The following is a 17585-nucleotide window of genomic DNA, read 5'->3' as shown; positions in this document are numbered from 1 at the left end:
TAAAGCTAAACACAATCAACCAAATAGGATATGCAGAATACTGACACCTTTAAACTGTCATCAGAACTCATCAACAACCAGAACCACCTGTAACTTCAAATATCATAGCTCAAATGGTATACGCTACTACAATGAACCAAACCCGCATACATACGCGCTTACACTGAAGCCAACCCGCGTACAGATCTATAAATATTCAATCATGACTTGCAGAGATTTCAAACTTAAGTTATACCCAGTTCAGATCATTACATGTCAGTATACAGATCTAGAATAAACATAATCAATCATATAGAGATAGTTCATTTCAAACCATTTGATCCCGATATATCCTTACATCTTGTTCTCCATCAACTGGTGAGATCCCTCCTTAGCTCAGATCAAGCAATGCATCATCAACTCATAAGCTGCATACTGGATCTCATACTTCATCTGATATTCAATACTTTTTCCATACACTTGCCTAATGATCTTCTTCACTTTTTATAGTCTTAGGCCTTACTCAATACCATGGTCCAAAACCATAACAAATCAATACCATGGACCCAATACTTGGGATCAACACTTTGGACGCAATACCAAGGACCAAAACCATAGATCTAAATACCACAGACCCAAAAATAAGCTTTCCCACATGTACGCTCTTTTCCATGCATGAAAGTGCATGCATACGCATACGCGACTTTTGATCAGCAATACCACGTGTATACGCGCCTTTGTATATAGTGAAGCTACATGTATAACCTGCGTGTATACCCTACTTGGTATATAGTGAAGCTGCGTATATACGCGACTTAGTACATAGTGAACCTGCGTATAACCTACGCGTATACCCTACTTGGTATATAGTGAACCTGCATATATACTCTGAACTTGCATATCTACTCTTCTTTCTTCATTCTTTGTAGTCTGATCATCAAATCTTTGCTACTGATCTGCTGCACTATGATCTATCCTCTGTGTGAGTTGCCATCAAGGACAACACTTGTATCATAATGCCAACAATCTCCCCCTTTGGACTTGATGGAAAAGCTAACTTGTCATACTGAGAACTATCATCAGATTCCTTTGAGTTGTCCTGCATCCCATCTATTCTGTCACATCTGATATCTCTTCTGTAGATTCATCTAGTTATATATAAGTGAGTTGTTTCTTTTACGAGTGGGTTGCCATCAAGTACAACACATGCATCATAATGCCAACACAAGCGTGGAGGATGTTATCTATGGTCAATTAATTTTCACGAAACTAGAACTTAACTTTGCTTTTTCGTTTTTTAAGAGTTGAGAAAAAGCAAAAGATGACTCTAGTCGCTTTCGTTGTTTAATGAGCTTGAAAGGACAAGAGCTCAAATGAACCTTTTCTTTTAAAGAGTTGAAAAGGAGCAAAAGTGACTGCTCTGGAGATACTAAGAAAGAGGGTTTACCAAACTAATCACAAAACTGCAACATACACCTTGGTGGTAAATTAAAGAGAAATTACCAAGGATTTATTGTACGGCAGTCAGTCTTCCTGAATGCTGTGTTCGGTGTATTGTGTTCGGTAAGGCAGTAGACTCGACTTCCTAGGGATAAAGGATTTAAACCTATTGGGGTCTCCCACTAAATACACGACGGTACAGGGAGCACAAGTCCGTACTAGTACTTACCGGTTCAGAGAGGAGGAATCACCCAACCTCAATGAAACGACAGCCACTAGGTTTTAAGACATTGGAACACGTCTCTAGCCTAGACACCTCTAGATGTTTGCATTAAATTCCAATGTGTTATTAGGTTAATTGAGGTTAATTTTAGGTTGATCTTGCTTAAAATTTTCCCTTTGGTTTCACCATGTGATGTTTTCTGAGATTCCTAAGAATGCAATTAAAATGAGAAGCACACTTTCCATTTTGACAATGAAAATCCTAGCTACAAGGGAAAGAGAAAACAAGTACTTTTTGGATCAAACAATAAAGAGCACTCACTAATGCATTTCCCTAACCATTCCTTTTAAGCACACACATTCAATCTCCTAAAATGCAATTACATGTATTTCTTTTTCTTTTCAGTTCTCCTTAATGTGAATTATGCACTAAAAAGAACAAATGCACAATGATTCAAAAGTTTTTTCACAAAAATGTCGATTTATGAAAATTTCACTTAAAGATAAAGGAAGACTAAATGACACTTTTAACTTTAAGGAAGCAAATATTTTCGACACTTAAATGAAAATATGAATCAGATGCACAAGTAGACCAATCGATTATTTTAATGAAGGAAGATTTTACGACACTTTGTATTTGACAAAACAATCGACTGAAACTAATTTCGACAAGGGACTGCAAATGGTAAAACAAATACATAAACAACCATTTAACAATCCATTCTAAAATGGGTCGAAAAAAGGAAACGAAGACTGCTTTCAGAGACAAGAAATTATCTAAATCCAACAGAGAATTCAAACAACTGAAAATTGACTTAAGGCTTCAGCTCCTAGATTGGAAAACTGATCCAAAAGGAATCATCGCAAGCCGGAGTGAGGGACAGTGTGATGCATAGCACTCCCTCTGTGTAGAGGGTGAAATGCATAGCACCCTATCAGTTACAAAGGTGCTATGATTACAGAATGACAATTTTATGCTCAAAATTGACTCAATTTCAATGAATTGGACTTAAATTCGATGAAAAACAGAGGGTAAAGTATGCCAATGTGTTCTAAGAGATTTATTATCTACTATAAGGGAAAAAATCGATCCCCAGTGGAGTCGCCATTTTTTTATGGGAAAATTTAGTGTCTTTTCGAACGACTAACCCCTAGACCTAGTAGCAAGTTTAGAACGACAATTAAAGTAATTCTATTGCTTTTCCTATAGCTAACAGATAAAAGAAAGAGGAGCAAAAGTACCAACCTAGATCTCTCGCTTGATCCCTCTTCCCTTTGACCGCTTTTGCCACTCCCTTCCGTACTTAACTCACTTGAAAGGTACCTGCACACAAGCCGAGACAAAAAACCATCAAAGCATACACATCAATCTGTTAACTAAACACATTATAGAATCAAAAATACAATGCACATTTCATAACAGATGAGTGGAAAAAACATAGAACTCTTTATTTATAGAAAGGAAGATTACAACCCATGTAGATGCATGTCTGATTCAGTGTCATCCTCCCAACTTCAAACCCTTCTCTCCTCATGGAAACAACAGTTTGACATGATAACATTACTCTCTCTACTAATCTCATCCAAGCAACATTTCCTTAGCTCAAGAAGTTTCAACCTTAGACCAGCCTTGAGAGCTTAGTCCTTTTATAGCTGAACAAAGGAGGTTGGGCCATTAATGGCCCTCATGAATGCTTTGCCATATTTGGGAAGTGGTTGCATGGAGGAAGGGATAATGGATTAAGGTTCATTCATCTCCTTCCTCATCCAAAAGCGAGCCCAATACTTATAGAAACCTCTAGAAGCATCCATTAGATGAGGAATCCAATGGATTCATTTGAAAAATTTGATGGATCTCACTCATTGCAGGTGATAAAAAGGCCAGGTGCTATACATAGCACCTAGACAGTGTAGTTCCTGCCATTCATTGCAGCCAGATAGAAGGCCACCTGCGATGATCTCCTTAGGGACATTTTTTGGATGAATGGTGTCATGAAACTCTTGAGAAGCAAGCATGATGTAGGTTAACTTCATTAGGGAATGAAAACAACTAAATTAAGTGTTTATGGACCCTAATATCATTGATCCGGAAGCTGGGGTTGATGTGCCAAAATTTTCCTATAACAAGGACTCTGCACACTTTTCCATGTGGAGGGGAAGCTGTGATACACCAAGAGGACATCCATCACTCAACAACACCATAGCTCGACATGCACACCATCAACAAGCATGAACATACCAGCCCTATCATGTCGAGTCGTGTCATGATTTGTGTCAGCCAAATCACTATTGTGGGCCATATTGTTGTCAATCAATGTAATGTAACGTGGAAGTCCAAGAGACCCACTTGTAATCTGAAGAGTCATGTAATCTGAAAAGTCATGGAAGTCAAACAGTCATGAGGGAAGTCGAATAGTCACAAGGGCCAGTTTCACCCTTGGCTATAAATACCCCCTCATTTGTACATGCAAAGGACTTTTCACCTTGGCTCCTCCCACATAGCCTTGAGAGTTTGTAATCTTTTCTTTGAGGAGCGAATAGTGGCTCCAACGCCCCACCTACAGGGTTAGTGATGTATGGTGTATCAATGTGTCTTGGAACTTTTGCTTAATTTAGAAGCTTGATAACAAGATAACGCGTTTTCACATGTGTTGTAATTGTTTGTAAGATTAATCTGGAACACTTGTAATACATGTTGCTTTAACCTGTGTTAATCAATTGAACTCATTTAAATATTTTAATACATATATTTATGAAAATGTGGTGTATAAGTTGTTAATATTTTCCTGCCTATGTTGGTTACCTCCCCGGACATCATACAGAACCTTTCACGTAAACTTGTTATAGCTATCGTCACACTTGCGCAGACTGTCCCGTTGGGTGTTGTGCATGCTATGTTCCCTAGTGTGTTGTGAATGTTGCATCCATGTGGATTTCTCCTCCAGAAGATGTGCATGTCCTATTGTGTTGTGTGTCTCTGACAGAGTTGGGACTTCCTCCCTTCCGACTGGAGACTCACCCCCACCATCTATCTATGCTGTGAAAAAACCTTGAGACAAATAACACTAACACTCGCCAGGCACACGAACCTCACTACTCGAAGACAAAGAAGACCACTCTCATGTGTTGACAACCAAGCGCTAAGGCATATCTTTAACATAATGGCAACTGGGCCATCGTACCAGATGGGACTCCTACACCAAACAGTGTGAGGTCTACTTGGGACTTCATAATGGTGAGATCCCTTGATGTTGGCGGCTCCAACACTATCAATAGAGTATGAAAGGGTTGAGAAAATGATAGATATATAATTAATTAGAGAAGAGGAATGGGGTGTTCTATTGAATATGGAAGAGGAGTATATTGAAAAAATGTGTACGAAAATTTTATATTTCAACCCAGATTTAGTAATCACGAAAAAAGGGGCTTAATGATATTTCTACTCATGAATTGAGTAAAATATGAGGTATTGCAATCAAAAGACTAAGGAAAATGGATAACAATAGAATTTCTAGAGCTTGTGGAAATATAGTTGTAAAAATATCGAAGGAATAATAAGAAATTGATGTTGGAATTAGGGCAGGCTTGTAGGATTGTTTGAGGTCAAAAATATTGGATATACACATTTTACTTTTATTGTTTACTACAAGGATCCAAAAGATTGTACAACTCCTTTGGGAGGTCCCAACAAAGACCTATTGAGTGAGGTAAAAAAAAATTGCAGGATGCCATGTTAGTAGCCCAAAATATGATATAAAATACAAATGCTATTCTAGGTAGTGTTTCATTTGAATTCATCATATCAACAACTTTGAAGAGAAAGAGTTCATCGGTTGAGGTAATAGACAAGTGGCCTTATAAAGATGTGGCTTTGGATTTTGAGGAAATTCCAAGAAATTTGGCACAAAATTGTGGTTTGGATGTCATTAGAACCATAAAAACATTGCAATAAAATCATTCCAACGTGGAAAATGTATGGACTAGGATAGATGGAAACATAGGAGAAATCACTAACATGAAATAATGTGAGATATGGGATGGACAACTCCAACGATTTCCATATGTTAAATTAATCAGATAGGGTCAAATTCCACTTTGGATAGCCCATTTTATGGATGTTATGATTGCATTGAATTCCTCTTTTCGAGAGGACTAAAATTGACCTAAAGATCATCAAATTTGGACAAGGGAAAGTGTACTTATGAACAAAATCCCAGATATGCACATTTGGACAGGTTGACCCTAATGGTAAATTGGTCACCCTTGGAAGCCTATAAATACAAGAAAACTCAAGATCATTTGGAAATCACCAAACATCTTCTTCTTCTCTTTTTCATTGATTGGTTCAAATAAGTTTGAGGCTGGGACAACAAAAGAAGTTTGCAAAGGTCTAAAATTACAGGGTCTGAGGCTCACATTTCTTTTTAGGGTTTTTTATCACAGTTGCTAGCTCATCACAGGACAAATTTGACCATATTTTTCTAGCTTGCAAGCTCAAGGAATCACCTAGAATATTTCATTTGCTCCTATATCTCCTTCTCCATGTGACCAAGAAGTTTGATTGTTAACCAAAGTCGACTGCAGTTGACCGCAAACAAGAAATCTTGTCTCTGATATATTCTGATGCTAGAAACATATTTCTGAATTTTATGAGGTTATTTTGCTAGATGATATTATATTGGGCTCAGTGCACTCTCTTCTGAACATTTTATTACAATCTAATAGAAGAATAATTTCAAAGGGTATCCCCCTAGTGGGGTTTTTCCCTGGTCTTTGAGCAAACTTGATGTCTCTCATTGATGTGTTGATTGTCTCCTTTGTCATTTCATTTATTGTTCTATTCTCAATTACTATTGATCATTGGAAATACTAATTGTTATTGGAAATATTTCTAATTGAAGTATGTAATTGGGCTTAAGTAAATTATACAACATAGAAAAATATGAAAATTTACATGGTTTCAGAGCTAAGGTGAAGTAAAAACCCAAAAGGAGACAAGCATTGAAGCAATCATCATTGGTAAAGTTGAAGGAGCTAATCTAGTCAAGTCAAGATGTCTTCCTTATGAAAGGAAAATGAAATGTTGGGTAACTCACCCAATTTTGTTGCATGGAAAGTTAGGTTGGAGATCATAGATGATAACAATGACGCTTTGGAATACATTCAAGGAAAAGTACCTAAGCCTCAGGAGAATGCATCCGTTGCTGCCTTGAACAAGTACAAGAAAGGTGAATTGAAAGCAAGGAAAATTATAGCCGATGGTTTACAAGATAATTTTCTTCCATATGTTGGAAATTTGAGAAAGTCTAAGGACACGTATGATAAGATAGTTAGCATGTATGAAGTCAACAATCTGAATGAAAAAATTTCCTTGAGAGATCAACTCAAAGACGCAAAGTTGAACAAAGGAGAATTTGTGCAATCCTACATAATGAGGATATATCGTCTTACAGATCAATTGTAGAGAGTTGGAGAATATGTCCCTGAAATGGAATTGGTGATTGTGACTCTTAAAGGTATCCCTAAAATTTGGGAAGCCTTGATTACTACTATAAGCAACAATAATGTCCTCCCATCATTTGATGAAATTTTTGTAAAGCTCACTCAAGAAGAGTCAAGGATGATATCAAGTGGAAGGATTCAAAAGCATCAATAAATAGATCCTATTGCATTCATAACTCATGAAAATAAGTATAATAAAGTAAAAAGAGGTCCATCAAATTCAATAAATCCTCCTCCTCTAAATTCAAATAGAAGGGAGGAATTATTGCACATTGAAACCTAGAATTTTCGTAAGAAAGGCCACTATGTTCAAAATTTCCCTGAGAAGAACAATAGACCACACTACAATACTAGAAACAAAAACAATAGGTTCAATGATTAAAGAAGAATATATGACCAAAGGAATGATCATAATGGAAGAGATGAAAGAAGAAGAAGATATGCTCCAAGTGATCATGAAGATCATCGTCAACAAAAGAAGTCAAGATTCTCCAGCTCGGAAAACTATCTTAAGAAAAAACACATAAAATTCATGCTTTGACTTGGTATTTTGGAGTACAACTTCAAGCACATTTTTATATTCTGATGAGGGGAATTAGCATAGCATTACTAATCTACCCCAATTCAGATTAGGTTGGTATCAGAGCTTAGGTTTTCTTCGTGAAAGGAGGAATTGACTATTGTTTCAAGTAAATGTGTTTTGAATTTCATTGAAGAGAAGGTTTTGGAAAGGAGAGAAAGATTGTTTCAATCTCTACCACCAAGTTCTACCTCAAATTGCAGTAGAACCTTCAAGATATCATGTCACAAGGAGGAGAGCCTACAATAATGTCAGAGGATGTGAAGGATTTTAGAAAGGATTTCTTAGACATGGCATAAATGGTGAAAGTCCTCTATGAAGAGAGGAATACCAATTTGCAAGGTGAAGGATCTAGACCTCCAAGAGGAGAATGTTCTCTAAGGGAAGAAGGTAACAAGAATGGTGATAAACCACCATATTCTCCATAAAATTCATGCTTTTCTACAACTTTATGCAAGATGCTAGTGTAGAAAGTCCTTCAGAGAAGGTAGATGGACAATTTTGTACCTGTTGTCCACATGATGTGGAAAATGAGGTGTCGGCCCTCATTTTTTATCCAATTTTTCTTAATTAAATACAATTAATTTATATATTATCCATCCATATACATCCTATTTTGACCAATTTATGCATATCCAGGTATATAAATTAAGATTTGCAATTTTTAGATGTTTTTTAAAAAATTGGATTTTAAGTGCATTTTTGGATAGGACCAGAAATTCCCGTAATGGCTTCATTGATGTCATACTTGCAGGACACCTGGGCACGAGATGAGAAAATTTATAGAAATATTTGGAACTAAGAATGGACTTTTTCCTATTGTTTCGGTCAAACCAAGCTTAAACAGGCCCAGTCAAAGCTACTGAAACAGGACCAATGATTCAGGAAATCCCTAGAAAATAGGCCAAATTTAGGATTTTATGGGATTTTCTCAATTTTGAGTGCTTGGATGGATGAGCTTGACCTAGATAGATAGGATAAGGATAGAGATAATTTTAGAGACTTTTTAGTTCAGTTTGTTTCATATTTCTCTATTTAACCCAAAACATTGAAGGCATGAATATGTAGAATTTGTATAATTTCATATTGAGACTTCTGAATATTGTGAGTTAATTTGAGGAACCAGTTCTATATTATTTTTGTTGTTTGATGTTGGAGATGATTGATTGAGTTTGCAGTAGCTGATAATATCTTCAAGTGTGCAAGGCAAGGGTGGAGGGCCCCCACACCAAGCTAAGTACACTTCATGGTTAATTTAGCTTAATTTTCATAAACTAGTTTTGCTTCAGATTTGTTTAGTTAATTAGATGAATGAGGATTTATTATGTTTTCTGATGAATCTTGGTTTATTTCTAATCTGCATATGAAGGGACAAACCAATGTTTAAGTTAAACTCTCCTTCTATTTGATCAGATATTAGAAACTAGAATTCATCTTTCCTTCTTTTAAGTGATTTTCTGAATTTCTAGTTTTCTAACAATGACATTAATTATGAATGAATTTATAATGAAGAACAACAAGGACCTCCTTAGTTAGGAGCCTCTTCTATTATTCTTTTATGCATCTTGAGCTATTTTTCATTAGTGGTTTTTGATTTCTGTTCATAAAGTAGTATTGTAGAAGAAGGTCAATCTGGTTCTCCTAAGTTAGGAGCCACTTCTCCTGCTTATTTCATATTGAATTAGAAATTACTTAGTTAGATTTTATATTTGTAATATGCACTTCTAATTAGGTTATAATTTCATTTCCTTCAGTTTCCATAACTTATCTTCTAAAGTTGATTATGATTGATATCCATATATGTTGGACATGCTTCTAAGTTCTACAAACCTAGATTGATATTTAAAATAATTGTGTTAATTTACTCAATAAATTGACCCAACATGAGGTTCAATCAGCACCCAAGTTGGAGGAGCTAAAAGAATGGAGCTGAATATTCCAAGAGGACACATCTCGAATCAAAAGGGATTTCGAAAACATCTTCACATGCCAATCAAAGGATGCAGCAAATGGTAAGAATTTACATTCTTCTTCCTTATGTGAAAGTATTTACGTAAATTTATTTACAGCCTTTGAAAAACACAGTAAAGGCATTGGATCCAAACTCTTGACCAAGATGGGTTACAAGGGAGGAGGCCTTGGCATAAACCAACAGGGCATCAAAAATCCAATTGCAGCCAAGGAGAGACCTAAATACGAAGGCTTATGCTATGTCACCAAATAATAATGGTCTTCTAGCAATTTTTCATGCGTCACGTGTTCGTATTTCCATAAGGGATGACACAAGGAGGCAAGGTATTGGAGCTTGCACACAGAACTAGTTCCCGCGTGGTTCATCAAACATAAGGAGGATTCGAAGGGGAAAACGTCTCCAAAGGGAGATGAATGTGTCAAAGAAGAGGGGAAGCATAGTTCTTCTAGACACACAAGTCCCTCACACAGGCAGTGTAAGCCAAAGTACTGTAGACAAACTTATAACCATTCTGTTCATTTGAGTTATGTTTATTCGACTGCTGTTAATTCGAATGTTGTTAATGAAAATGCTTTTCATGATGGAAAACAAAACGTATATTTGAATAACATGTTAAGGAAAATGTTTCTATGCACCTTTTTCATTTCATCTAACCATTGTGTAGATAAGTGCAATAAGAGGAAAGAAATCATCGAGAAGAAGTCTATGTCTATTGCAATTGACACCGATAAAGGCAACGGAGCCAAGAGGATCTGAAAAGAATTTTTATACTCACTACAATATCAGTGGCCATTGGGTCAAGAAGTGTTGGAAATTGTTTCCACATCTTCATCCTGGTTACTAAGGGCAAGCAGATCATACAAGTACCATAAGAGGAAGTGATAATAGAAAAAGTGGTGCAAGATGCGACCATCCCTTAAACAACTTCAAAAGAAGAGAAAGTTCAAATAGAGGGTTCATTCTTCTAGTTGGGTAAGAAATGGGTAGACTATTTGTCCACTTGAAGTCTGTAAATTTCTCTTTTTCACCAGTTGCATATCCCCATAGTTGGGTAGTTTGTAAAAGTGATGAACATAAATAAATCACTTATATGCAACAGTGTTTTTTTTAATAATTACAATACTAGTTTGGCTTGTTGATATTCAATTTGAATGGAGAAATTTGGAAGTCAAGTTCATTCCATTTTGTAAAATGCTTTCTTGAAAACATTTTGTAAACACATTTTAAGACTATTGTATGAGTAGTTGCAGCACATTTAGTATGTTCCAAATGTGTGTAGCACTCTAGTTATACGAGTATTCACTATGTGAAGCTTGTTTTGGGTTCATTTGACAAAGTATTTTAGGATCTTATCCTTGATAAGGATTTGTAGACAATATTCTTGGAATTCTTCTTGGGAAGGATGTTGATGTGCATGGCCATACTGACATGAACAGGTCGAGAAGAACATCAAACTTGAATTCTTTTATCGAGTGGTGAAACATGTAATTTGCAAGATATTATACTACAAATTTGCAGAGGATGTAGGTGTAGGCTCATCGCTTATGGATCCGAAGAAAAAAGGTAAAGGAGAAGGAAGGATGACATGAAGGTTACTTGCGGTGCAGATAAAGTACTAAGAAATTGCAGATTATTTAAACTTTTGGAGACCAATAGTTTTTTTTAGTGGGGAAGAGTGATCAGGAGCTCAAAATTTGTCAAATATTCAAAGTGCCAGAATTTTGATAAGCTCATATTTAGATTGAAGAGCTCGTCAATCTGAATCCAATGTTGTGAACGACATTCAAATCCAAGCTCATATGCAGAAGCTAGATCTGGTCAAAGTTCACGGTTGACTTGATGACATGGCAAGGTCTTTAGCGAATGAGCAAGCACCAAGTGGAAGCCCTCCATTGGCCCTCATGTATCGAAAATTACAATCAAAAGGCAAATCGCATTACAGAATTATCCCCCGGTAAGATGTTGACGGTGCTGGACCCGCCAACATTCAAGGGATCACCCCAGTGTGAAGTCCCAACTAGACCTCACACAATTTGGTGTCAGAGTCCCATTCGCTATGATGTCTAGTTTCCATTATCAAATATTTTCCTTATCTCTTACTTGTCAGCATAGGAGAGTGGTCTTCTTTGTCTTCGAGAAGTAAGGTTCGCGTGCCTGGTGGTTTCTAGTGTTACTTGTGTCAATGGTTCTTTCACTACAGAGGGAGAAGTTCCGAGTGATTCCCAAGTGAGATGGGAGGAATTCCCAACTCTGTCAGGAACAAACAACACAATAGGAAGTGCGCAAATTTTGCAGGATCAGTCCACACGGATGTGGTAGTCACAACACACAAGGAAATATAACATGTACAACACACAACGGAAGAGTCCACGTGAGTGCAATGATCGTTATAACAATTTTACGTGAAAGGTATGTCTGATGTCTAGGGAGGTAACCAACACGGGCAAGACATCGTTAACAACTCATACAACATATTTTCATTAATATATATGTATTACAAAAATTGAATGATTTCAAGTGTTAAACACAGGTTAAAGAAACATGTATTACAAGTGTTCAAGTTTAGTCTTACAACAATTACAACGCATGCGTGAAAACATGTTGGCCTGTTAGCAGGCTTCTAAATTAAGAAAAAGTTCCAAGACAAATCATTACACCATACATAACTAACACCATGTGTGGGGAATTGGATCCATTACTTACTCCTCAAAGAAAATATTACAAAATCTCAAGGCTATGTGGGAAGAGCCAAGGTGAAAAATTCCTTTTCAAGTAAAAATGTGGGGGTATTTATAGCCGAGGGTGAAACTGGCCCTTGTGGATGTTCAACTTCCCTCATGACTGCTTGACCTCTATGACCTTTCAACTTTACATGACCCTTGATATGACAAGTGGGTCTCTTGGAATTCCACGTTACATTACATTTATTGACAGTATGGCCCACAATAGAGATGTGGACAACATCACTTGTGACAAGACCCGACATGACAGTGTTGGTACATTCGTGTTATTGCTGGTGTGCATTTCGAGTTGCAGTGTTGTTGGGTGATGGATGTCCTCATGGTGTGTTGCAACTTACCCTTCACCTGGTAGGCTACACAGAGTCTTTGATGGTCACTGGGTTCGCTTGATGTTGCATTCACACATTGCTCCTTTCTTGTATGTTGGCATGCTTGACAGGTTCACCCGTTCATGAAAAGTGCATGTTCGTCCATTCATGAGAACATCTCTTTGCACGCATTACTTGTTCTTCTGTCAGTGAACATGTCCTTCTACATGTACTCCCTTTCTTCATCCCATTTGTCATCATTCCATGTTTGTTTATGTACCTGTATCTGCAATCACTCATGACGAGACGACATCAAATCCATAAACCTCCTAGTCTACCATGATGCATGATTGTTTTGGATGCAGGTGACTGGGAGAGGAGACAAGGTTGTGATTTTCGATCTGGGATGGAGGTTCTGGGCACTGCTAGTGAAAATTGCGCCGAAGTCGCTAGGTGGTGGGGACGGGCAATCCGGATCGACAATGACTGTTCGCAGGGTCTAGCTCAGCTGGAGGACAAAACTGCACAATTTTGGGAGGAGCAGTCTGAGCTACGGGAAGGCTAGGAAAACAAAATCTGCATAGTTTTTGGAAGGAGTGGGTAGTGGGAGCCTGGTAGCCAATACTACACAATTCTGGAGGGAACTGGCAGTCATCTTTTGGAACATTAGCAGCAAAAATTATGCAATTCCTAGACAGAACTGGCAGTCAGTTGCCAGGAGCTTGGTAGTAACACTGCACAATTCTTGGAGGGAATTAGCAGTCAACTGTTGGGATCTTGGCAGAAAAACTATGAAATTCTTTGAGGGAAATGGGAGTCAGCTGCCAGGAGCTTGGCAACAAAAGCTGCACATTTCCTAGAGGGAACTAGTAATCAGTTGTTGGAGCTTGGCAACAAAAACTACACAATTCCTAAATGGAACTGGAAGTCAGCTGTTGGCGGGAAAAACTATGCTGATGCTATGAGGCTAGACTTTTGATAACCTCTGCGCAGTTTCTGAGCTGAGTGAACTGCTAAGCAGCAAAGGGATTTCTCATGAAATCTGTGCACTTTTCCGGGTAGTAGCCGGTCGACTAACTAAAGGGCTGGCTAGAAAAATTGCGCAATTTTCTGAGGGAGACAATGATGAGCACTAGGTGTCTGTCTGAACTATCTGCGCAATTTTCTCAGATAATAGAGTGGGCAAGCTCTATAGCGTCTACTCAATTTTTGAGGGGAATCGATCTCGGGGTGACTATCGGGTCAAATTCTCCGGTTGACCAGCAGGGAGGCTGATTGATCTGCTTGCAGGTAGCACAACTTAAAATGGCTTGCATGGTGCTTCTATGTTGTTATGGTGAAATTCGATTCAATCGATGGCAGGGTGAAGGTTTGGCTGTAAGAGGGGAATCTGGTCGTCAGAACTTCAGCAAAATGACTAAGTGTGTGATTGAGTGAAAATATGCATGCATGATCTTGCAAACACACACTTACATGACTTGACGATGAGATGACTCAAATCATCCAGACACATATGCTCAACATGAATAACCAATAGTGTGAGTGACAAGTGCGATGCTTGTGATTGATCGTTTGATGACCATGATGACACTTGCATGACAATGTATATGACTCTGCGTGTGAGCACGGTGGATGTTTACATAGCGAACACAACATGTCCACACACAACAAAGACCTTGTGTAGGACCAGAACATGGTCACAAGCATGACATTGATATCAACATGAAAAACTTGTCGGTGGAATGATCAAGTAAGGTGGGTGCGAAGACTCACACAAGCTCACAAAGTGAACCCGAATGCATGCAGTCATCAAGTAAACTCTCAAAGGAGGCTTCGAAATTGGATGCGGGTCAAAATTTTCGAGGGTGTTGTAACCGCTACAACAGTTGGTGACACACTGGTAGAACTCCAGCTTTTTTGTTTTGGTTCATTGACAACACAGGGCCTTGGTCTTTCATCAAGTATTGAATCATTGTGCGAGTTATTTCAGCTTCCCCACTTACCCCATAGACATACATGGCTCACCTTTTGCCAATTCAATCAAACACAACAAAAATTCAGCTTGATCACAGTGTTTTGAAATCGGGAAGGGTAGTTTAGCTCACGAGTTGATGATTTTTCGAGTATAAGTTTTCATCTCTGGTGTTTCTCCATTGCCAGTAGGCCTAGACAGTACCCTGATGAAGTCACATAGGAACACATGCATTTCTCCACTACCAACGAGCTTGGTCAATACCCCAGTGGAGTTGCATGCTTCACCTCTCTATGCAGGAAGCCTTTTTCTTCTTTCACCTTTGTATTTTTTAAGAGGACATCGGATAGGAACATATTGTTTTTTGGGCGAAAGAGGGATCCTGACTTATTGAGAGTAGAAGAGGTTGTTCCTTCAGAGAAGCATGTAAGACCTATGACATAGGTTTGCTTGTTCATATTTTTCCTTTCTTTGTTTCTACTAGTTGGATGAGCTTGAACACACAGAGAAGAAGGCTGAGTAAAGGCATGAGGCTTCCCAGTGTGGGCACAGGTTCATGGTTGGATCAAAACCTCCCTTGCAAAAAGCTTGTATTTTTTGTCAAGACTTCATCGGCCAAAGGTTATAACCAAGCACGGAGAAGACAGACACAGGACTAGCCAAGTGCTGCACTATCACAAGTCTCTTCATATCTCAGCCTCATACTCATTCAAAAGCCAGAATGCGGTAGATGGAAACACTTATTTCTGGAAAACAAAAATAGCAAGGTATTAAGCAACTTGAACAAACAAAAGAAAAAATAGTAATCGAATCAAACCAAATGAAAACTAGGATAGTAATCAAGCAAAACAAAATGAAAACAATAAGAAACAAGCAAACTATGTATATGGCACAGGATGTGGCCCGCCCTACTGGAAATAGTGTTTGAGATCTTGGTCATTTACAGGAAGATTGTCAATCCTCCCGTAAAGTGATTGCATATGGTACGTGTGTGGGCCAAGCTTCTCGTGGACCAGTATAAGACTATCAGGTTCCGCTATCGGAACATGGTGGTATCCCAAAAGACCTTTAGGTGAAGGTGACACTACTGCTTCAAATATTGCATGCAACATAGGCTCTGATGATGGCACGAGGTAGTTTTTTTTATTCTGGGAACAATTCAAGTTTCTGAAATCAATGCATAAGCAGATTTCCTAGATTTCTTACGTACAAAAATTAAATTACAAACCTGTGTATGGTGACAAACTTTGTAAGTAATCTGAACATCCAACAACTTAGTCAATTCTTTCTCTATAAGGGGTTCAAGTGACATATGTGTTTTACCTAGTTTTTGTTACAATGGCTTGGTTCCTCCTTTGCTTGGAATGCCGTGATGGATATGTACTTAGGTCATCATATTCCCACGCGGACACATCTCAGTACTGTTTGATCAAGTGGACAAAGGATTGCCACTGTTGCGGTGTGTAGTACGCACCGAGACTATCTTCGGATCGTGATTGGTTCCCAGGTTGCTCTATTCATTCGCAGTGATGGACGTGTGGGTTCTACTATTTTTTTGCCCTTGACAATGGTTCTGCAAGTCATATAGCTTGTTGAGAGAAACCACACCCTTGGGGATGGGGTTGCCTTTCTTTCCATCAGCTACAGTTTGCAAGGGTTGATCGTGCTCATCTTCATTAGCTTTTGTGTCCTTGAAAGCATCAACAATGTTCATGGAGTGCAATATCAATTGACCATCACCAAAAAAGTGTAGCTCAGTTATGTTATCAGAGACAGAAGGCTTATACAAAATTTCAACAATACATCTATCCCTAAGTAGTGACATGCTAGAAACTGTGTTTTCCAAGGCATTGGAAGCTACAATACGCGTTCTTGGCACAACAATGATATTAAATGCTTAGAAGTTAGAGATCAATCACCATATCTCTAGTTGGTAACTTTTGAGACGAGCTGATAAATAATGAATGGTGTTACGTACCTGTCGTACCACTGTTTCTGAATCACCTACCACTTTGAGTGCGACCACGTTGAGGCTAATGGATTTTTTCAAGCCCAACATGAGTGCTTCGTACTCAACAACATTGTTTGTGCACTCGAACTCCAAGCGGCTTGAAATCATGTGTTTTTTGTTGTTTGGGTAGACCAAGATACACCCGGCCCCTAAGCTGTCATGTGTCTTTGATTTGTCAAAATACATGGTCCATAACTCGTCTGTACACAGATTGTTTGACGCACTTGCACTGCTACTACTGTTGTTGCTACTGCTACTAATAATAATGTTACAATGTACTATACATGTTTCATTTCCGTCAGTTGGGAAATGAAGGAGACCTAACTGTGTGTCTGGTGGGGTTGGAGTTGTCTGTGCAGTATAACACCCCAATGTTGTTTCTAGGAGGTTGTTTCCAACATGAGTTATACGAAGGCTAACAACTCATTCTCCCCATTGATGGGAGTGAAATTATGCTTCATATACCTCTCGGATATCACCCAGATTTGATTTCTTTTTCCCCTGTTCGGAAGCCACATGTGTGACCAGTCTATAGAAAAATATCCATCTAGCTTACTGAACGAGTCTCCGCTGAGTAGCAAACCGTATGCTGCTGGTATGTCCACAACAATAATGTTGATGCATTGGTGGAATTGACTATTGTTAGATAGTCGGATGATCACATCCTGGAGCTCACCAACGGCTGGTACATGTGTACAATCAAGTTGGATTATTTTTGCAGATGTCTTGCTCCATTGTGCATTGATCTTTTTAGCAATGGAGAGCGGCATGACATTGGGTGCTGCACCAGAATCAACCAAGTAGTTGTGAACATTACAGTTGAAAATTTCAAATGGGAGTAGGAATGGAGGGTAGCCT

At 38.3% G+C, this 17585-nt stretch overlaps 1 pseudogene; it reads left to right on the top strand.

Moving 5' to 3' along the window:
- LOC149244015 (T-complex protein 1 subunit gamma-like) overlaps nt 1-17585 on the top strand; it is a 107968-nt pseudogene that overhangs the window by 19780 nt on the left and 70603 nt on the right.

Source organism: Pinus tabuliformis, chromosome 8, assembly GCF_031772625.1.
Source record: "Pinus tabuliformis cultivar Carrire ecotype Pingquan chromosome 8, CPIR1, whole genome shotgun sequence".
Taxonomy (NCBI): domain Eukaryota; kingdom Viridiplantae; phylum Streptophyta; class Pinopsida; order Pinales; family Pinaceae; genus Pinus; species Pinus tabuliformis.
This window is presented reverse-complemented; position numbering and strand designations above follow the sequence as displayed.